The sequence below is a fragment of the Ambystoma mexicanum genome, chromosome 5p, assembly GCF_040938575.1.
Source record: "Ambystoma mexicanum isolate Mex_15411 chromosome 5p, UKY_AmexF1_1, whole genome shotgun sequence".
NCBI lineage: Eukaryota > Metazoa > Chordata > Amphibia > Caudata > Ambystomatidae > Ambystoma > Ambystoma mexicanum.
In genome coordinates, this window is record NC_090930.1 from 600747298 (window position 1) to 600769955 (window position 22658).

Consider the following 22658-nt stretch of genomic DNA (forward strand, 5'->3'; position numbering starts at 1 on the left):
CCCCTTCCCCCCACCCCCACTCATGCCCCGTGTGTCTCGCTCCCTCCCCTCCACCCCTGCTCATGCCCCGGGTGTCTCTCTCCCCTTCCCCCCACCCCCGCTCATGCCCCCTGTGTCTCTCTCCCCTTCCCCCTACCCCCCACTTATGCCCCGTGTGTCTCTCTCCCTCCCGCCCACCCCCCGCTCATGCCCCATGTGTCTCTCTCCCTCCCGCCCGCCCCTGCTCATGCCCCATGCGTCTCTCTCCCTACCCCACCCCCCGCTCATGCCCCGTGTGTCTCTCTCATCCCCTCACCCCCCGCTCATGCCCCGTGTCTGTCTCCTGTTCCCCTCATGTGCTGTGTCTGTCTCCTGTTCTCCCCACCCCCCACTCATGCCCCGTGTCTGTGTCCTGTTCCCCCACCCTCCGCTCATGCCCTGTGTCTATCTTCTGTTGCCCCCCACCCCCCTGCTCATGCCCCGTGTCTGTCTCCTGTTCCCCCCACCCCCGCTCATGCCCCGTGTCTGTCTCTGTTGTTCCCCCCACCCCCGGCTCATGCCCCGTGTCTGTCTCCTGTTCCCCCCACCCCCCGCTCATGCCCCGTGTCTCTCTCCTGTTGCTCCCCACCCCCCGCTCATGCCCCGTGTCTGTCTCCTGTACCCCCTACCCGCCGCTCATGCCCTGTGTCTGTCTCATGTTGTCCCCCCCGCTCATGCCCCGTGTCTGTCTCCTGTTCCCCCACCCGCTCATGCCCCGTGTCTCTCTCCTGTTGCCCCCCACCCCCCGCTCATACCCCGTGTCTGTCTTCTGTTCCCCCACCCCCGCTCATGCCCCGTGTCTGTCTCCTGTTCCCCCTACCCCCGCTCATGCTCCGTGTCTGTCTCCTGTTGCTCCCACCCATACCCCGTGTCTGTCTCCTGTACCCCCCCACTCCGCGCTCATGCCCCGTGTCTCTCTCCTGGTGCCCCCCAGTCCCCCGCTCATGCCCCGTGTCTGTCCCTTCTTGCCCCCCACCCCCTCGCTCATGCCCTGTGTCTGTCTCCTGTTCTCCCCACCCCCGCTCATGCCCGGTATCTGTCTCCTGTTCCCCCCATACCCCGCTCATGCCCGGTGTCTGTCTCCTGTTCTCCCCACAACCCCCCGCTCATGCCCCGTGTCTGTCTCATGTTCCTCCCACCCCCCGCTCATGCCCCGTGTCTGTCTCCTGTTGGCCCCACCCCCCGCTCATGCCCCGTGTCTGTCTCCTGTTGCCCCCCACCCCCCGCTCTTGCCCCGTGTCTCCCTCGTGTTTCCCCCACCCCCCACTCATGCCCCGTGTTAACCCCCACGCCCCCGCTCATGCCCCGTGTCTCCCTCATGTTCCCCCACCCCCTACTCATGCCCTTTGTCTCTCTCCTTCCCCCCCACCCCCCGCTCATGCCCCGTGTCTGTCTCCTGTTCTCCCCACCCCCCGCTCATGCCCTGTGTCTGTGTCCTGTTCCCCCACCCTCCGCTCATGCCCTGTGTCTATCTCCTGTTGCCCCCCACCCCCCTGCTCATGCCCTGTGTCTGTCTCCTGTTCCCCCCACCCCCCGCTCATGCCCCGTGTCTGTCTCTGTTGTTCCCCCCACCCCCCGCTCATGCCCCGTGTCTGTCTCCTGTTCCCCCCACCCCCTGCTCATGCCCCGTGTCTCTCTCCTGTTGCCCCCCACCCCCCGCTCGTGCCCCGTGTCTGTCTCCTGTACCCCCCACCCCCCGCTCTTGCCCCGTGTCTGTCTCCTGTACCCCCTACCCGCCGCTCATGCCCCGTGTCTGTCTTCTGTTCCCCCCACCCCCCGCTCATGCCCCGTGTCTGTCTCCTGTTCCCCATACCCCCGCTCATGCCCCGTGTCTGTCTCCTGTTGTCCCCCCCGCTCATGCCCCGTGTCTGTCTCCAGTTCCCCCCACCCGCTCATGCCCCGTGTCTCTCTCCTGTTGCCGCCCACCCCCCGCTCATGCCCCGTGTCTGTCTCCTGTACCCCCAAACCCTCCGCTCATGCCCTGTGTCTCTCTCCTGTTGCCCCCCACCCCCCGCTCATACCCCGTGTCTGTCTTCTGTTCCCCCCACCCCCTGCTCATGCCCCGTGTCTGTCTCCTGTTCCCCATACCCCCGCTCATGCCCCGTGTCTGTCTCCTGTTGCTCCCACCCATACCCCGTGTCTGTCTCCTGTACCCCCCACTCCGCGCTCATGCCCCGTGTCTCTCTCCTGTTGCCCCCCAGCCCCCCGCTCATGCCCCGTGTCTGTCCCCTGTTGCTCCCCACCCCCTCGCTCATGCCCTGTGTCTGTCTCCTGTTCTCCCCACCCCCTCTCATGCCCGGTATCTGTCTCCTGTTCTCCCCATACCCCGCTCATGCCCGGTGTCTTTCTCCTGTTCTCCCCACAACCCCCCGCTCATGCCCCGTGTCTGTCTCCTGTTCCTCCCACCCCCCGCTCATGCCCCGTGTCTGTCTCCTGTTGGCCCCACCCCCCGCTCATGCCCCGTGTCTGTCTCCTGTTGCCCCCCACCCCCCGCTCATGCCCTGTGTCTCCCTCGTGTTTCCCCCACCCCCCGCTCATGTCCTGTGTTAACCCCAACGCCCCCGCTCATGCCCCGTGTCTCCCTCATGTTCCCCCAATCCCCAACTCATGCCCTTTGTCTCTCTCCTTCCCCCCACCCCCGCTCATGTCCCGTGTGTGCCCTGTACCCCCCGCTCATGCCCCGTGTCTCCCTCGTGTTCCTCCCTACCCCCCGCTCATACCCTGTGTCTCCCTCATGTTCCTCACCACCTGCTGCTCATGCCCCATGTCTCTCTCGTGTTCCCCCACCACCGCTCATGCCCCGTGTTTTCTTCCTTCCCCTCCGACCCCCTGCTCATGACCCGTTTGTACCCTGTTCCCTCTCACCCCCCGCTCATGCCCATGTGTCTCACCTGTTCCCCCCACCCCCCACTCATGCCCTGTTGTGTTCTTTATACACCCCGCCTTCCCTTTCCATGGTGGCCATCTTGGTAAAAGATTTTCCTTTCTACACCGGGACGCCACAGGCGTCCCGGTTTAGGAAGGAAAATCTTTTTGTTTTTTTTACCACCCGGCGTTCCCACTTTGAGGACATAAGATGTTAGTGGTCTTCATCTATTGAAAAGGATGTTATGGTGATGTTGCACTAATAAAAACCTTTAAAATTTTGTTAAAATTGTTTTTACAGGGACGTTATAGTTAAGTTGCACTAATAAAAACCTATGAAATTCAATGAAAAAACTTTGTTAAAGGGACGTTATGGTTAAGTTGCTCTACTAAAAACCTATGAAATTCAGTGAAAAAACTTTGGCAAAGGGACGTTATGGTTCCAAGTAAAACCGAAAAACCCTTGAAATTCACCAGTTACGGTAAGCTAAGCAACCATAACTCGCGCCACCACCATACTGGCACTCTTTTATTTCATTCTCTCAAATCTTCACAAAGACGCCACCAACCATTTGGCTTTAACACACCCAAAATAGGAGTGTTGGATGTACTATGAATGGGCCTGATAATTCCCTGAGACTCCAAGTTTTTAATTATTTCTGCGAGTGACTCTAAACATGCCAATGTGACAACATGTAAATTAGTTAGGCCGGAATAATATGCATCTTTAGCAAAGGCATCTTTAAATTCCATAAATATTTTTCTCAATTCATTTTTATCTTCATTGCTATCACATGCATCTGCCAACAAAATCTGATCCTCTACCATTTTTGAGAATTCTGGGAAATCCTCCAGTGGAGGTATCTCTGTGCTTTCTTCCAACTTTGTGGCTCTGTCTCTCTGTAAAGCTGCCACTTTTAAATATTTTGGCATATCAGCTTCCACTTCAATATGCTGATTTTCAGTTTCATTTTCAGTCAAATACTATATAATCCTCTTGGTGACAGCACACTGTCTCATTTGAATCATAAGGGGACAGCACACTGTCTCATTTGAATCATAAGGGTACACAGATTGAATTTTAAAGATCACTTTGGGCTGGGAATCCAGACATTCTGGCAATACACCCCCTGCATCTACGTACCTTTCAGGGATATTTCCAATTACCATGTTATTGAAATCTGCAGTATAATGTGATTTTTGTATGGTCATTCCTAATGAAGAATGTTCCTAATGTCCTTTATTATTCACCATAATTTTGACAGATCCTTCTCCAACATCTATCAATGGGGTGTATTCATAATCCAGGCCTTGTTGTTGTATAGATTCATTCAAGCACACAAATGCATCAGAACCTTTCATTTGCTGTCCATTCTTGCACTTTAGGGTTATTGCAACCTGCTTGGTGAATGCAGGAATAGTAGTATCTTTCCTCACCTGTAATTAAATTGCATATGGAACCAGTTGTGCGCAATGATAAGCCTTTCTTTTGTCTTCAAATTCAGGTGCAGGCCCACCTAGCCATGACCATATTTTTTGATTAAGGAAGTCTAACACCATACAGATTCTGTCCACTGACTATCCACACATCATGGTAAATTGTTTTGTGCCCAATATTAATCTTCAGCATGCATCTGCATGCAATTCGGTTTTCAAAGTCTGGACTGTCCAAACCAGAGACGTACTGGTTTTGAATTCTAAACTTTGGTGGGCCGATTCATGGAACAAATGTGCGCCGAAAATCTCGCCGCAAACCGGTGCAAGCGTGAAAAAGCAAGCGCACGGGAAGTGCGCCAAATCCGTGCATGGCGCACACAGGCGCACACGTCATTGCAATATCCAGAAAGCTGTGCGCAAGGTGGAAAGCGCACAACGTTAGCACACACACCAAAAAGGGGGCAGAACACGGGGCATAACATGCGGAATGGGGTACAACGCGTGAAAATAAGGGCGTAACTGGGGATGTACTGCTGCGAAGCACAGGGAACGCCCACATGCACGCGAACCACACGTATTCATTTAATCGAATAGGGGAAACCCGCGCTCGGCCAAAGACAGGCACATGCATAAATACATCCACCACACAAAGGCAGGCGTTAGCGTCCATGCACATTCTAAATGTGTGCGCAAACAAAAAACACATATATACAGCTAAAATGAATGTCCCATTCTGTGGCACTCTAGGAGAAATGACGTGTCACACAACGCACATGCATCCCAGAAAAGGAAGAAAAAGAGATAAGCGACCCCTGTTGCCCACATGCGTGTAAAAAAACACACACAGGATGCTGTGGCAGCCAGGAACACAAAAAATATGTACGCGATCAACACGTAGGCTACTATGGCTGTGAAAAAAGGGGTATGTGACAAACATGACCACCCGCAGTGGGAAAAATAGCGTGTGCGACTCACCGTCTGCCTTGTGTGTAGAAGAAGAACGTGTAGCCAACACCCACCCGCTGTGAAATAATCGCATGTGAACCTCAACGCCTGGAAAACACACGCAGTGCTTCCCATGAAAAGCACATACAGAGTGATGGAAACCCACGTGGGATCTTCAACCCTTGCCAGGGGAACGACCGCATGTGTCACGTCACAGACGCGCTTACGCACCAAGGGCCTTTCCTCAAATTACCCACTGACGTGCTGTTTTTTCACGTGCCAAATCACTCTGTATCAAGCTGGCCACTCAACAACACATGGAAGACCACGCTTCTGCCCAGGAGGCCATTTTCCTGCCCCACAGAGCCCTGAGCAGCCTCCCACGAGCCATCTGCTGCTGCCTGCCAGCCTGCTGCCACCATGCCCTACCATTTGGTGCCTGCACATTTGCCATCTGCAGGGGTCCAGTTGCAGTGACCACCCCTGCTGGAACAGAAGACTCCCGACTGGTGTTCCATCACTCCACAGCCCAGTCCCAGGACCCAGTTGGGTCCCACAGCCCAGCCCCACCCACACCTGCCTCGGGGGTTGCCATTCCAACACAACATCTTCTGGCACCAGTGGCAACCCCCAGCCAGAGAGGCAGAGGGCTGGCAGCTTCACTTCCGATGAAGTTGGCGTCCTGGTGGAGCAAGTCCTGCAGCAGTATGATGCCCTCTTCACACCATTGCACGCCGACAAGGAAGGACGGAGGAGGATCTGGATGGACATAGTGGGTGCCATCAACTTGGAAGGGGTGGCACCCCACAACATTAAACACGTCCAGAAACGCTGGGAGGACTACAAGTCCAGGACTATCAAGAAGGCCCGGTGCCTCTTAGAGGCAGAGGATGCAGTGGGGAGCTGGGGCCAATTTACCAACCATCAGATGAGGGTCCTGGAGAGCATTCGCCCAGTGCTTCACCACCAGATCTTCAGGATGCAGGCCCGTGTGGAGTCGAGCTGTAAGTGGCCATGCATTGCTGTGTGAAACAGGGCATGTTGCAGTGTGCTGGTAGTCAGCTACTTGCTTGTATGTGTGGCATAGGCCATGTATGAATGTGTGGGTGCAGGGACATCATGGTGCTGCATGTGAGACCAGTCATGTGTGAACCACATGGATGGTGCATGTGTTACAATGCAACATGCGGAGCAACATGTGGAATGCACACATGAATGCATGCCTGTCTCTGTTGTTGGACATGGATGGTTTGTGAGAGATGAGTGCTGCTGTCAAGGACATGTATGGTGTACATGTCTATGTGTCTGAGTAACGTGTGTGTGACTTGTAAACACCATAGATGCATGACACATGACCGTGACAATGTTCTGATTCACTGATGCAGCCTAGTCATTCTTCCATCCACTGTGTCAGGGGTGTACGAGGCCAGATGGATGAAACTACGGTCATGTTTGTGCATCTGATCAGTATGACCCATGATGCATGTGAGTTTCAAACAACCACCATTGTATGTTTCAACAGTTCCCCGGACATGTATTCAAATGTTCTTTGCATGCACCATGCCTGTATCTGCATGTGTGTTGCCTGCACTGACCCATGTGTTGTGGAGGGACATGATGGAAGTGCCACTCATGTGCTATTGCTTCTTGTCTAGAGGACTATTGTACAGTACCCTGATGCTTGTGTTCTATGTCTTCCTCCACACAGCAGCAAGTGAAGAAGAGGGCGGAGACGGCGCTGTGGAGCAAAGCGGCAGGGATGCCTCCACCGGCCAGCGACGCAAGGCCCAGTCACCCTCCCAAGAATTACCATCATCCGGGAGCGAGGAGACTGGTGCCACGTCTGCCACTACGGCTGCAGCGGAAGGGGGGGTAAGCCCCCACAGGGGCTTGCAACGGCAGATGACGGTGTGGAGCCATCAAGGTTGCTGGTTTGCACAGAGGAGGAGGAGGCCACTACTGAGCTGCACATGGGGCCTGGTGGGGGTGGTACCACTGGTGCAAGTGGTGCAGTCCAGGAGCAGGGGCCAGGAGGCAGCATAGGTCGCCGTGGAGGGGCCTGTGCATGTCACTGTCCCTGACACTGTGACTGCACCACCATGCACCAGCAGGGATGCCCCATCCCAGGCTCATCCGCAGGTAGGGGGAGGTCCACGTCATCTGACACTCCTCTACCAGCAGACGAGGGGACCCGTGACCGTATGGAGACCGCCCTGATTGGTGTCACGCTGCACACGCGTGACATTTGTGATGATGTGCGTGCTTCCTGGGGGGAGCACACACGTCATCACAAAGAGCTGCGTGCCAATGTGGCCCAGTTGGGAGGGGCCGTGGTCGGGGGTTTCCTACATGTGTTGGGCACTCTGGCAGCCCTCTGCTCCTCTGTGCAGACTATGCACTAGTCGTTCTCAATGCTGTCTTCCAGCCCAGATGCCACCAGGGCCCCCTGTGGACCTGCCCCGACCAACGCAGCCAGCTTGGTGGAGATCCCATCCGTGCCACAGTCGGGAGTCAGATGTCCAGCAGGGGTGGACACCCCAGCAACTGGACCCCAGCAGATGGAGGCTGTGCCGGCATCATTGGGCAGGGCATGTGCACGACGGTGCCGGTGGATTCCATCAGCCTGGATGCCGTTGTGCTGGCAGAGGCAGTTGCGTCAGAGGCAGTGGCAGGCTCAACGTGGGAGGCATCATGGCTTGGGGCCATCAACATCAAAGGGGCAGGCATTGGTCGGAGGGCAGGAGGACCCTGGAATGGGAGTGTCTTCCGTGTGGCAGCGGTTGGGCCAGCGGATAGATGCGGAGCGGCGGCGGACGGAGGAGGCACGGCTCGCCATGATTACGGCAGAGAACTCCATGCGCAGTCCATTGAGACAGGCTGAGTGCCTCGAGACAACTCGCAGGGAGTTGGAACAAGCCATGACTGCATCCCTGTGAGACCTTGGGAACAGGGAAGAGGCCCGCCTCCGGGACATCGACATGGAGTTCGATGATGCCCTGGCCCGGAACATCACAGGGCCAGGGCATCACAGGGAACATGCTCGCCGCCATTGTATATAGTTCATTAGTCTTAGGCTTCCTTTGGTTTTCTTTTATTTTGGAGTTAATGGACATTGCTCCACTTCGTGTATATGGTTTTTCATTCATGGGAGTTCTTGGTAGGTTTCCTTTTGTTTGTGGATCATGGAACATTTGGACTTCCATTATATATAGTTTCAGACTTGTACAGACTTTCTTTTTCTATATTCCCATGGATCAATGGTTATTTTTTTATTTGGATTATGTTTTATTATGATATTGGCAATGGACCTCTCTTTTATTGGACATGATTTTTCTTATTTTTTTCTTCATTGGATTTGAAATTTATTTTTTCAAAATCTGTCATTGCTCTTTGGTTTTCAGTTTACAATTCCTCCAACTCTGTTCATTATGTTTTAATACATTTATTATAACTTCTTAATTAGTGTTGTGTTCCGTCATTGGTTTTGTGCATGTGTCATTGAGCATTTACTCTGTCATGTGTTGCCACTATGTGGCTCCGTTGTGCATTCCTGCATGGGCATGGTGGTTCTTTTAGACTATCATGGCATGGGTAATTTGGGAGTGGGTTGGGACATGTTGTTTGTTGGGACATGAGTCGGGGCCTGCTGGCAGGTGCCTGTCAATGCTGGGTGGGTGGGGGTCCAGGGGGACATGAGTCAGGGCCTGCTGGCAAGTGCCAGTCACTGTTGGGTGGGTGGGGGTGCAGGGGGACATGAGTCAGGGCCTGCTGGCAGGTGCCCATCAATGGTGGGTGAGACATGTGTTGGGGCTCACAGGTGCATGGTGCCATGTGGGCTGCCTGCAGGGCATGGCCAGGGTGGATGGGCTGCCTGCAGGGCACGGCCAGGGGTGTAGGGTAGTCCCCTGTGGTGTGGGCTGCCTGCAGGGCATGGCCAGGGTGGATGGGCTACCTGCGGGGCATGGCCAGGGGTGTAGGGTAGTCCCCTGTGGTGTTGACTGCCTGCAGGGCCTGGGGAGGGTGGAGGGGGCACACCCTGGAGGACCCACACTGCCAAATCACGTGTAAAACTCCCTGCGCACCCCTCAGAATACACGTACCCCTCTCGCGCTAGCAAACATGCGTGTAAAAGTGTTTTAGGAGTAGTATTCTGTTTGCATTTCTTCTCTTTTAAATAGAAGCACAGTGTGTGCTCATCTGCTTCAGTTTTCCATTATTTCCTAGGGTCTAAATAAATCTGCACATATTGTTTTTCCTTTCCCCTTTGCATTTTATCTTGACACATCAAAATGACAATCACACTAGGTATGCAGCTATTCTGGAGGTATACCTCCACTGTATCATTCGTTTTGGCAACGGTATGGCATTCATTTATACTGCTGTTTTGTGATTTTATTTTCTTAGGTCTCAATGTTTTTTGGTTAAGGACCATTCACCCCATCTATGAGAGTAGACAATCTTTTCAGGCAGTCTGTCCCCATCAAAAATGGAATTTCACAAACAGTTGTGATCAATACTTCTTGTTTCATTCTGTGTTTTCCTATCCTTATGTCAACTTCGGTAACACCTATAATAGGCACCTCATCATCGTTAAAATTATGCACTGGACCTTCACTTTGCCTCACTGTGATCTGATTCTGTGGAGATCTCCCTTCATTGATACTTTTTACCAATTCTTTGGACATAATTGTGGCCTTTGAGCCGGTGTCAATCATCGCAAATGTATTGCATTTCTCTTCCACAGTGATGGGAGCACAATACCTGTCTTCAACTTCCTCTAATACACATAAAAAGTGTGAATTCTTACTGATTTCAGGACTCGCCGTTCTCAGGCCTTTTTCACTTTGGCAAGCACATTGGTAATTGGAAAGACATTTTTCTCTCCTTTCAGTCCATTTCTGTGTGGGAGACTTTATTCATTTCCCCACATTCAGAGGTCTTTTGGAGTGTGGCCACTGTTCGCCCATCCATCCGGGGATCATCAGAGGTCACACTACAATCCTCCAACTGAACCTGTGTATCAATATCACTTGGTAATCTGCCATTTTCTAATTCTGTGCATTTGTGGTTGTTTGGCATGGTATCAGTCTTTTTAACTTCTTCGAAAATCTGTGGCTCAAAGAACGTTTCAGGTGATTGTTATGCACCCTCCTTTTGAATATCTATTCTTACTGCTTGTGTTTGGTTAGTGTTTGATTGCCCAAGGAAGGAGTTCTAGAATCCCCTCTTACTCCCTGTTCACTTGTATTACCCGTGCATGAGCTGTCTTTCTTAAATCTGCCCATTTGCTCTTTTGGAGATTCATGTTTTTATTTTTCATTTCTGCAAATTTCTACTGTTTGATTTAGCTCCAGATTAAACCAAACTTCTTTTTCAGATGTATTTGCACTTTCTGTCACATGTTCGTTTGCTGGTACTTTCATTTTAAAATCATTAGGCATCTCAGAGTCATTATGCAAAATCACATCAGGCCAATCTGTTTTCTTAGCATTGCAGGTATCATTAATACTTTCTATGGCCTTGTGCCCCCCCTTTCATGACTGTTTTTGTGCTGTACCGAGCTTTCCTATTTGCTCAGCCAACATTTTCACTTGGGCCTCGAGACACAGGAATCTTTCCATTTCTCTAGAATCTGCTCTCTGTGGCCTAGGTCGATATTGGTTATTTTCCCCCTGATTGAATCTATTCTGTTCTAGGACATATAGGGGCCGATTTATGGAACAAATGTGCGCCGAAAATCTCAGCGCAAGCTGGCGCAAGCGTGAAAAAGGAAGCGCACGCGCATATGTGCGATTCAAGGAAGGGCCTGCGTGTGTTTTCCCCAGGATGTGCGCCAAATCCGTGCGTGGCGCACACGGGCGCACAATTCATTGCAACATCCCGAACGCCGTGCCTGACGCACACAGGGAAAGCGCATAACGTTGGCGCACACACCAAAAAGGGGGCGAGACATGGGGCGTAACACGCGGAATGGTGAACAACGTGTGAAAAAAAAGGTGTAACTGGGGAAGTACTGCAGGGAAATACATGGAACGCCCACACGCACGCAAACAACACGTATTCATGGAATCGAAGGCAGGCGGATGTGTCCCATCGCACAGTATAAAAGTGCGTGCAAACAACAAACACGTATATCCATCTACGATGAATGCCCCATTTGTCGCAGCACTGATCGTGGGACACCGCAGGAGGAGGAGAATAGCCAGGGCCCGCATTATTTTTCCCTGGACTAGCCTTTTTGGGATGCCTGATGACCAGGTTTATGGCAGGTATAGGTTTCCACCCCATATCACCCTAGACCTGGTCAGGGAGTGGGAAGATAACCTTACATCACCCACCTTGTGCTCCCAAGCATTGAGCCCCTTGGAGAAGGTGCTCAATGTCCTGAATTTTTTTGCCACTGGGTCATTTCAGCGGACAACTGCCATAGTGGGGGTCTCACAGGCCATGCAGTCACGCTGCCTACACCAGGTGTTGGCAATCATCACTGCGCATCACTCAGTCCGCAGGCACATATACATGCCCAGAACACCAACAGAAAGGCAGGCCCTGGTCCAGGAATTTTAGAGGGTGGCACACTTCCCCAAAGAGCTTGGTGCCATAGATTGCACCCATGTGGCCCTACGTCCACCTAGGGCCACTGAGCACATCTATCGAAACCACAAGCACTGGCAGTCCATCAACATGCAGGTTGTATTTGATGCAAAGGGAATCACCATCTCTGTCTATGCAAACTACCCTGGCTCTACCCATGACAGTTTCATATACAGAATGTCCACCCTGAGCTGGGCCTCGGAAGCTGGGTAGCATGGCGACACATGGCTCCTAGGTGAGTACAAATGCCTGTGCACATGCATGCATGTCACACACAGCCAAATACACAAACCCCAATAATCACAACCATTATCACCTCCCCAAGGGACAGTGCCTACCCTCTGAGCAACCACATGATGACGCTAATCCAGAACTCCACCACACCATTCCAGGTAAGATACAATGCTGCCCATAATGCAAACAGGGGCATAGTGGAGTGCACATTCGGAGTGCTCAACTCACGCTTCCGCTCCTTTGGCTGCTCTGGCGGCCAGTTACTATATGCACCCCCAGTAGTGTGCAGGATCATTGTGGAAGCATGTGTTCTGCACAATGTTGCAACACGGCGGAACGTACCGGTGGACATGGTGGTGCACCCACATCCCCAACCAAAGACACAGGCGCTGCCCCTGGGAGGGGAAAGGGCACGTGGCGAGACAGCCCAGACCCAGCTTGTGGCCACATTTTTCACCTAAATGCCCACCCCTGCGGAGTGCACAGAGGCCTGGCACATACCAGGTGACAATCGATGATGACAAAGAGACAGTCAACTGTCACAACCTTACCACCCTGAGAATGTTGCCACGTAAGTGCTACATTGTGTGTATCCCTAGCTACTTAAACATAACCAATCCTGTGTGACCAAAATGAAAACATGCAAGGTGTGTATCCCCCCCCCGCAAAACATGCCATCACAATCCCTGGTATGTCACCCAAAGCCTCCCAACCCACATCACCCTTATCTGCCACACCATGGCATTGCTGCAATAGCAAAAGGCCAACACATGACCAATAAGATACAAAGTGACATGTCATAAATGAAACTGGCACGAGACAATGATGCCTGACATGGAATCAGATGAAATGACTGACCAACAACCTCCCACACATACACTTATACATATAAGTCAGAAACAAATGCTTCCACCAGTCGTAGCATGAACACAACACTGAATGCCTGTTCACATGCACATTGGGCACATCAAAATCCCTACTCCCAAACCCGTGTGCTGTGTGTGTCTCCTGAAACACACTGCTCAGCACATAGCATATTGACTGCCATTGTGTTGCAGATAAACCTTGAGCATCACATGAAAATGACAAATCAAATCAATATCCACATGACGCATGTACAGGATACCCAAATTGTCATAGATCATGTGCTGCAGGGACACATCGGCCCGAGAATGCAATCTGTGTGCACCTGTGGCCATGGAAGGGTGTTTGTACGTGTGGTGGATCATTGTGCAACTGTGTGTGTCATTATGGACATGGACTCTATATATGCATGTGAAATAAAGTGACCCTCAGTGTCCTGTACACATCACATGTGAACATTGCCCATGTGGACACCCCAGCATGTCAGACCACACCAATCCCTGACACCTGAAAAGTAAAGACAACACAGGAACAGGCATTGACCAGCACAACTCATCATGTATATAGTACCCCACTATTACAATGTCAGAGAGCCCAAAACACTGTTGCCCAAGCCAACTGTCCAACAACAAAAGGCCCTCCCTCATTCACACATCACCGTGACCATCTGAACAACAGTGTCTGGGGTATGTAGCCTTCTTCCTTCAAGTCTATCTGGCTACAGGATCACCCTACCTCTTGCTCTCCATGTTCCAGCTTGCGTGTAAATAGGATCCAGCCCACTCAGAGGCCACCTTGACTGGTAAAAATACCAAATCACAGAGAACTCCAAGGAGCCAAACCCACAAACCAGGGAAAAAGCCAGTAGACACCAAAAAACCCAGGAAGAGTCTCTAGTAGATGACTTGAAGTAGCAGGAAATGTTGAATCACATATACATGCGCAATGATAGAACAACCAATGTAGCACAGTTGAACAATGGTCCTACAGGATGGGTACCAATTACGGTACATAACATACAATGAGGATGCAACAACTGATGGGTAGTGTCACAGCTCTGCTGTCCAGGCGCAGGAGTGGCACAAACCAACCACCCCCTCTGTGGTCTGGGCGCCTGCAAGGTCAAACTTACACAGGCCTCTGAGACCCCGGTGGGGAAGGAGGGTCAGGGATGTGTCATTTGGACGGGCATGGGTATGCAGGATAATCGGAAAGTGGGGCAGGAGAGAGGAGTTGGGTGGGCAAAGGAAAGTAGTCAAAATACAAAAAATACGATTCACAATAACACAAACTCAATCTGAGAAAACATGTTCATCATGCACATTGCACCAAATGCGTCAAATGCAAGCCAAAGAGTGACTTATCTCTGGGGGGAGTGCTGGCCTCCTGCCTGCGCACTCTCAGGTCTGGTAACAGGAGCAGTTCAATGCTGCAAAGAGAGCCTGAGTTTCTAATCTGAATGTGTGTCAACAACACACACACACAACACCATCCATGCCCCAAAGTAAGTGACTCCTCCACAAACAAACACTCCTGCCTGCTGCTTTGTACCCATACGTTAGCTTGGCCCCCTCATAGTTCGTACACTGCCAATGCAGTAATGCAGGCGCATGTGGGTGCGTGGGAAATGGAAGACCAATGCGTGAAGAATCACACATGATACAATGGTCCCTGGGTGAGCTGCTACACGCGTATAGTGAGGTACATCTTCAGTACAAGTTGTGTTCTGGCAGCCGCAAATTACAATAGGTAGTGCAGGTGGCAATTTGCACGTGCAAATGATATGCACTGCACAAAAGTCTGTGCCTCACAGGGTGTCCCTGTGTGCTGTATCAGTTCCTGGCTAGGAACGCTACTGCCCTAATAACTCTGCTTCAATGGAGCAGGGGGTACTCAAGGATATGTTCGATGGCCCCTGTGTGTGCCCCTGACAACTTGTAAAGCCACTTAGCATTTGTTCCTCAAAGCATGTCAACTGTACTGTGTCCTTCGCCAACAATGCTTGGCAAAGCTCCCCAGGACTGTTGATACTTAGCATGCATGTGCAATTGGCCTGGTGGAAGGTTGGCTGCGGTGTGGGCTCTTGTGCTGCTCATCTTGCCTGGAGCTCCTGGAAACATATCTGCTTTTGTCGGATGTCTGAGCACAAGACATGTGCTTCTGCTCACGCACACATGCACACGTCTGCTCCACCGAACGTGGCCAGTCATCAGGATTACTCGTCCCTGTGCCTGCTGGCAAAGGTAGTGTGGAGGCTCATTTCACTGCAGAAAGGACAAAAAAGATATTAATAAGGCTTGAAAGTTCCCTGTGTGTGTCTCCATGCTGGTTGTCACTGGGCCAGGTCACAGACCTACATCCAAACTTCTCCCACCATCAGTGTGACTTTGACAGGCCAAGGGTGCAGGCTACTGTCTACAGCATCAAGGGCATCAAGCACATATACAGGCAAGAAAATAACATACATTACAATCCACATCAATTAATGGAGACATCAATCACGTACTCACCCAAATTGATTACAGACATCGGGTAGATATAACGCTACATATCCCCACTAGGGGTGTTAACACAAGTAATACAGCAGCAGACATGCCACAGTTATGACGAAAGTCCAAAGCCCTTGTGTAAAGGTTTGTTACACCGAACCATCCTAGCAAGCACATGGATAAGGGAGGCAGGAGTGGCATATGTGAGTCAGGAACCCAAGCTGCAAACACATACATGAGACAAGCTTGAAGGGCCCAGCTGAAACAGACAGTAGATGCTTTCAAAAGCCATAAAGCACTACACCGTCACATGAATGCACAATAGACAAACAATATTAAACTATATTAACTAATTAAACTAACAATTAACAACCTACAAATAAATCAAAAATAAAAAATGGCCACATACGACCCGGGGGGTGGTGAGGCACCCAGGAGGGGGGAGGTACAGGGTGCAGCTCAACACCCACATGTGATGATGTTGAGACAAAAAAAAATCCTCCATGGGCTCAATGCCTGCACAGCCGGACCTGTGTGGGAGATATCCCGTCTTCCGAGTCTGGCTCATCCTGAAAAGGAGGACGTGGCACAGGAGCCTGACCATGCCTAGCCGCAGCTTGCCCCTCATCGGCAGCACGTCTGCCAGACGCGTGAGCCTGGTTCTGTGCGGCGATGACATGTAGGTCTGCATGCAGAATCTCCTGTGATACGCATGCATCCTCTTGCAAGGTAACACGTGTAACACAGAGTTCTTCCTGCAAGGTCTGGCTGGACAACTTATGCACCTCCCGGCAAGCACGTAGCTCAGCCAAGATAGTACGCTCAAGCTGCTCAAACCTCTCCTCTGACCGTGCCCCCTGGGACATCAAGAGGACTCCCAGAGTGGATCTGAGGGACTCATACTCAGCCCTCAGGGCCTCCATGTGTGCCTCTGAGTGAGCACCAATTGCTTGATGCAAAGACAACATTTCAGCCTGGCGTGCCCTGTCTGAGGCCGCCATGCCCAGCCTGAGTGAGCGGGCCGTGGACTGTGCTGCCCGCTGCTGGAGAAGCACCTGCCTAACAGGGGGGAGCACGGATTGGGCCACACGCTCCATGCTCACAGCAATGTTTTCCATTGCTGCCCCCTGGCATTCTGAATTGGCAGTCATGTCTTTCTCCCACTCAGTATACCTCGGAGACACGCTGCCACCATGTTGCTGGGCTTGACACCTGCAGGACCCAAGGACCGGCAGTCCTTGTTGGGTTGGCACCGCCCGTGGCTGCACGATGTTGCTGGGCTTGACACCTGCGGGACCCAAGGACCGCCCGTGGCTGCACGACTACATGCCCCCGTCGATGTGATGGCCAGGCACATCAGCGACTGGTGTGGAGAGGACCCTGCGTCCTGATCCACCACAGGCAGAGGTCCCACCACTGTCTGGCCCCTCAGTGCAGGTGTCGCCGACAGAGGAGTGTCCACATCAGAATCACTCACCCCTGACAGATGGACCTGATGCCCATCCAACTCGACATGGACGTCAGAGTGGTCATCTGGGCTGGACTCATTGCCAGCCAAAGACAAGATGGTCTGTAGCAAATGTTGGTTCTTGTGGTCTACCACCTATGACCCCCACTTGTGCTGGGTTGCTGGTGTGATAACAACCCTGTGCCTGGCATGAAAACACCATCCTCTGGCTCCATTGCGTCATCATCTGAAAAGTTGAGAGAAAAAAAGATGAGTACACATGTTAGAAGCACACAACACACACACCCACATAGACATCACACAGACAGCCAACACATGAAGCAGACATGTCACACACAAAAGAGAACCTCCCATGCATGCTAGGTCAACTTGACATTGCTTCAGTAAGTAGGCATGTAGAAGGGTGTTATACGGCTCAGAAGTGGGTCGATGCAGTGCAGAGCATGTGTACGTTACTCAATATCTACATGTACAAGTACTTCATGATGTGTATCAAAAAACGTGAAGGCAGTGCAAGGTCAAGTTCAGGCATCACATGCAATGTGCATGCAATGGGTTGCATGGCTACAAGCAAACCACCCCTCCCCCTAAGTCGAAATGCACAGATGCCTTGCATGGTATCAAAAGGATGACCAGAGACCTGTGTATTGGCAGACAGTGTTGACTAGCATCAATTGCATCATCTGAGTCCACTGACAACACAGCAGATGATGATGGGACAGTAAGCAGAACACATGATGAACCCTCAGTAGTACACCCATGTGTGCAGAAGACACTACACCAGTTGGACAGAGTCAGTAGGCCTGAAACAGGGTGAGGCCTGTGACCCACTCAGTCTGTCACACACTAAACATGTGTGGGACGCAGGACTGAGCCACAGTAGCATGGGAAGGCTGATGAAATGCCATGAAATGTAGGTCACCCTGGACACGTACTACAATGATCATCCAGTCAAGGACACATAGGGGCATGAATGGAATGCACATGGAGCATGAATGTACCCCACTGCATGTGTGTGGCAGGTTGGCTCGTGGAAGTTAGCATGTGCACAGGAGGCATGAACAGGCCATTGCATTAAGGCAACATCATGCACACCAGTGCAAAGGTGAAATTGGGGTACAGAGGGGGGTGGAGGGGCAAGGGAGCATGCCTACCTGGAGTACCTGCATGCAGGCAGAGGACACATGCACGTCAGTCATGCTCTGACATAGTCCCAGTGCTGAGAGGAAGGACACCCCAGGCTACATGCAGAAGGGCCAGTGAGCTGAAACATGGACCGAAGGGGCATCCAGGTGATCAACATGTGAGTAGGGTGCAAGTGTGGTGATGAGGACAGTCCCGGTTTGCTCGAAATGTCCACCATCCTGCAGAGCAGCCATGCATCAGTGAAGCAGTGCATTACTTGCACAATCCAATCAAACCATGTACACATGACATGTAGTGGCAGTCATGCACAACACATCACACAAGTAAAACACACATGGCCTCGACAAACACGCAGCAGCACTCACTGGACTGGGCATAAAAGACCTGCAAATCTCTCCCACTCCGACCAATTCTACTGGTATGAACTCTGCAACGAGTGACTCATGCGGAGTGAGGTCTTCGTCCTCAGTTGCTGGGCCACTGCCAGTCACCAGAGTCATGTTGTAATTTGAGGCACTCTTCGCCTTAGCACTGCATTTGAGGTAATTCCAACGCTTTTTGCACTCTTGCGCCATGCGCACCTCATGGCCGAATGCTCTCACATGTTCCGCAACTTGCTTCCATTGGGTATCACGATGGGCAGCCGTAGTTTAGGCCCCACTAGCATGTCACGCTTGTGGTCCCACATGTAGTCCATGAGGAAGTCCAGTTCCTGCGCACAGAAAGGCTTCTTCTTCGACGTGCAGGAGGTCGTGGCTGTATGTCGGGTCCCAGGCTGTCCTGCAGGTGCTACCTTCCTCCTCTTGGACGCTGGTCCGGACCCTGGCTGGCAAATGCCGCACTGATCAGCATGGGCAGTAGCGCTGGTGGAATGAGCCGAGGGAGTGGCAGGTGGAACATGGAGTGAAGCCCCAACTTGCGTCAGTGGCTACTGGGTCCCCTGGAATGGACCCTGTGCAGCAACATCCGCTGTGCTAGGGTCATTGACCGCGACTGTCCTGGTTGGTAGACTCACAACTGGGGTGTTGTTGGCTACATCTGCCCCTTCACTTGCCAACACCCGGCTGGTCGGGGCAGCAGATGACATTACTGCCCCAGGGACATGTGCCTCGTTCAGGGCAGCCCCGCGTGCACCTACGGTGTTCCACCTGACCTGCTGGAAATTATCCATGGACTCTTCAAGAGCCAATGCAGCCTGTGCTGGCAGACCCTGAGCCTGGGTTGTGGTGTCCACAGCTGCACCTGCAGCTACCACTACCCTTGGGCCTGTGGCTGTCGATGAAACGGACTGTGGGTCACATGGGTGCCAGTGCCAGATGCAAGAACTGCATCTCCCAGAGCCGCAAGGGGTGGTGGCATGACTGCACCAACACGTGGCACAACATCGTCCTGAGCTAGCTCACCACTGCCTCTTCCCCCTCTGCAGCCACCCTGGGCACCCTGGAGTCCCCCTACTCCCTGGTCACCCCTGCCACATCCCTGACCACGCCCGCCACGAGGAGTATGCTCAGCTGAGGCGGCCCTCACTTTATGTGGCCTCCCAACCATGGCACAGATGGAGTAGTTGCGGCAGAGATGGAGTAGTGTCAATGGGAGGTATAAACGACAATTGACCTGGGCAATTGGGGTGAAGGCGGTGGGATACAAGATGTTAAAAGCACCCCTGCACCTGCAAGGCTGTATGTGACCCCGGTGATGAAGTGACAGGTCACGCACCGCTCAGGCACACCGAAACTGCAGTAAAACCGTGCACGCATCCCCCGGTAGCCCAAGTGTGTGGAATTAACCGCCTGCAGTACGCGGTGGCACCCAGGGACACGAAAAACACGTACGCGTGGGACACGCAGGCTAATATGACCTCAAAAACGGGTACGCGATACACAGGGGCACCCACAGTGGGAAAAATAGCGCGACTCACTCCATATCAAGCTGGCCATGCGACAACACATGGAAGACCACGCTCCTGCCCAAAAATCCATTTACCTGCCCCCCAGAGCCCCGAGCACGCTCCCAACTGCCATCTGGTGCTGCCTGCCTGCCTGCTGCTCACTTGCCCTGCTATTTGGTGCCTGCACGTCAGCCATCTGCAGGGGTCCAGTTGCTGTGTCCACCCCTGCTGGAACAGAAGACTCCCGACTGGGATACCATTGCTCCACAGCCCAGCCCCAGGACCCAGATGCCCACCCACACCTGCCTCGGGGGTCGGGGCAAACACCATCTGAGACCACTGGCGACCCCCAGCCAGAGAGGCATAGGGCTACCAGGTTCACCGATAAGGAAATTGGTATCCTGGTGGAGCAAGTTCTGGGGCATTATGATGCCCTCTTCACACCATCGCGCACCAACAAGGAAGGACAGGAGAGGATCTGGGAGGATGTAGTGGTTGCCATCAATGAGGAGGGGGTGGCAACCCGGGACATCAAGCACATCTGGAAGCGCTGGGAGGACTTCAGGTCCAGGACCCTCAGCAAGGCGCAGCGCCTCTTGAAGGCAGAGGATGCAGAGGGGTGCCGGGTCAGCATGAGCAACATCCAGATGAGGGTCCTGGAGCGCATAAGCCCGGCGCTCCACGTCCAGATCCTACAGAGGCAGACCCGTCGGGAGTTGAGCGGTAAGTGGCCATGCATTGCTGTGTGAAACAGGGCATGTTTCAGTGTGCTGGTAGTCAGCTACTTGCCTGTATGTGTGACATAGTCCATGTATGGGTGTGTGTATGCAGGGACATCATGGTAATGCATGTGAGACCAGTCATGCGTGAACCACATGGATGGTGCATGTGTTCCAATGCAACATGGGGAGCAGTATGCACACCTGAATGCATGACTGTCTCTGTTCTTGGACATGGATGGGGTGTGAGAGATGGGTGCTGCTCTCATGTACATGTATGGTGTACATGTCTGTGTGTCTGAGTAGCATGTGTGTGACTTTGAAACGCCATGGATGCATGACACATGTCTGTGATGATGTATTGATTCACTTATGCAGTCTAGTCATCCTTGTATCCACTGTGTCTGTGGTGTACGAGCCATGATGCATGACCCTCCGGTGATGTGTGTGCACGGGATCAATATGATCCATGATGCATGTGAGTTTGAAACCAACATTTATGTCAATAGAGGCCCTTGTACATGGATGCTGATGTTGATTGCATGGCCAGTGCCTGTTTCTGCATGTCTGTTGCCTGCATTGACCCATGTGTTGTGGGAATGGATGGAAGTGATGTTTGACAGTGCCACTCATGTGTTATTGCTTCCTGTCTAGGGGACTATTGTACAGTACCCTGATGCTTGTGTTCTATGTCTCCCTCTACGCATCGTCGAGTGAAGAAGAGGGCAAAGACGGTGCTGTGGAGCAAAGCGGTGGGGATGCTTCCACCGGGCAGTGATGCAAGGCCCAGCTGCCCTCCCACGAATTGCCATCATCCGGGAGCGAGGGCACTGGTGCCGCGTCTGCCACCACGACTGCAGCAGAAGGGCCGGGTGAGCCCCCACAGGGGCTCACAGTGGCGGAAGACGGTGCGGAGCCATCCAGGTTGGTGGTCTCCACAGAGGAGGAGGAGGCCGCTACTGAGCCGCACATGGGCCCTGGTGGGGGTAGTACCACTGGTGCAGTCCAGGGCCAGGGGCAGGAGACAGCACAGGTCACCGCGGAGGGGCCTGTACATTTCACTGTCCCTGACCCTGTGACTGCACCACCATGAACCAGCAGGGATGCCCTGTCCCAGGCCCGCCTGCAGGTAGGGGGGAGGCCCACATCATCTGGCACTCCACTACCTGCAGACAAGGAGACCCATGACTGTATGGGGTCCGTCCTGATTGGTGTTGCGTTGTGCACTCGTGTGATTTGTGATGACGTGCACAGGTCATTCTCCCTGCTGTCTTCCGGCCCAGATTCCACCAGGTCCCCCTGTGGACCTGGCCCGACCAACACAGCCAACTTGGTGGAGATCACATCCCTGCCACAGTCAGGAGTCAGAGGTCCAACAGGGTGGACAAACCCACCAACTGGAGACCAGCAGATGGAGGATATGCCGGCATCATCGGGCAGGGCACATGGACAGCAGCAGTAGGCTCAAGGTGGGAGCGATGTTGGCTTGGGGCCATCAACATCAGAGGGGCAGACATCGGCCGGAGGGCAGGAGGACCCTGGAATGGGAGTGTCTTCTGTGTGGCAGCGGTTGGGCCAGCAGATAGAAGTGGAGCGGCGGCTGGCAGAAGAGGCACGGCTCACCATGGTCAGGGCAGAGTTCTCCATGCGCAGGACATTGAGGCCTGCTGAGTGCCTTGAGGCAACTTGCAGGGAGTTGAAACAGGCCATGACTGCATCCCTGCAAGACCTCGGGCCAGGGCAGAGGCCCACCTCCGGGAAATCGACATGAAGTTCGATGATGCCCTGGCCCGGGACATCACAGAGTGAGCATTAGGACTTGCCCGCCACCATTGTATATAGTTAGTTAGTGTTAGGTTTCCTTTCTGTTTTTATTTCTGTTGGGACGCTTGGACAATGCCCCAGCTTTTTGTATATAGTTCTTCATTAGGTAGTGTTTTTTGTAGGTTTCATTTCAATGGTTGGGCTCATGGACCCTGGATTTGTACTTT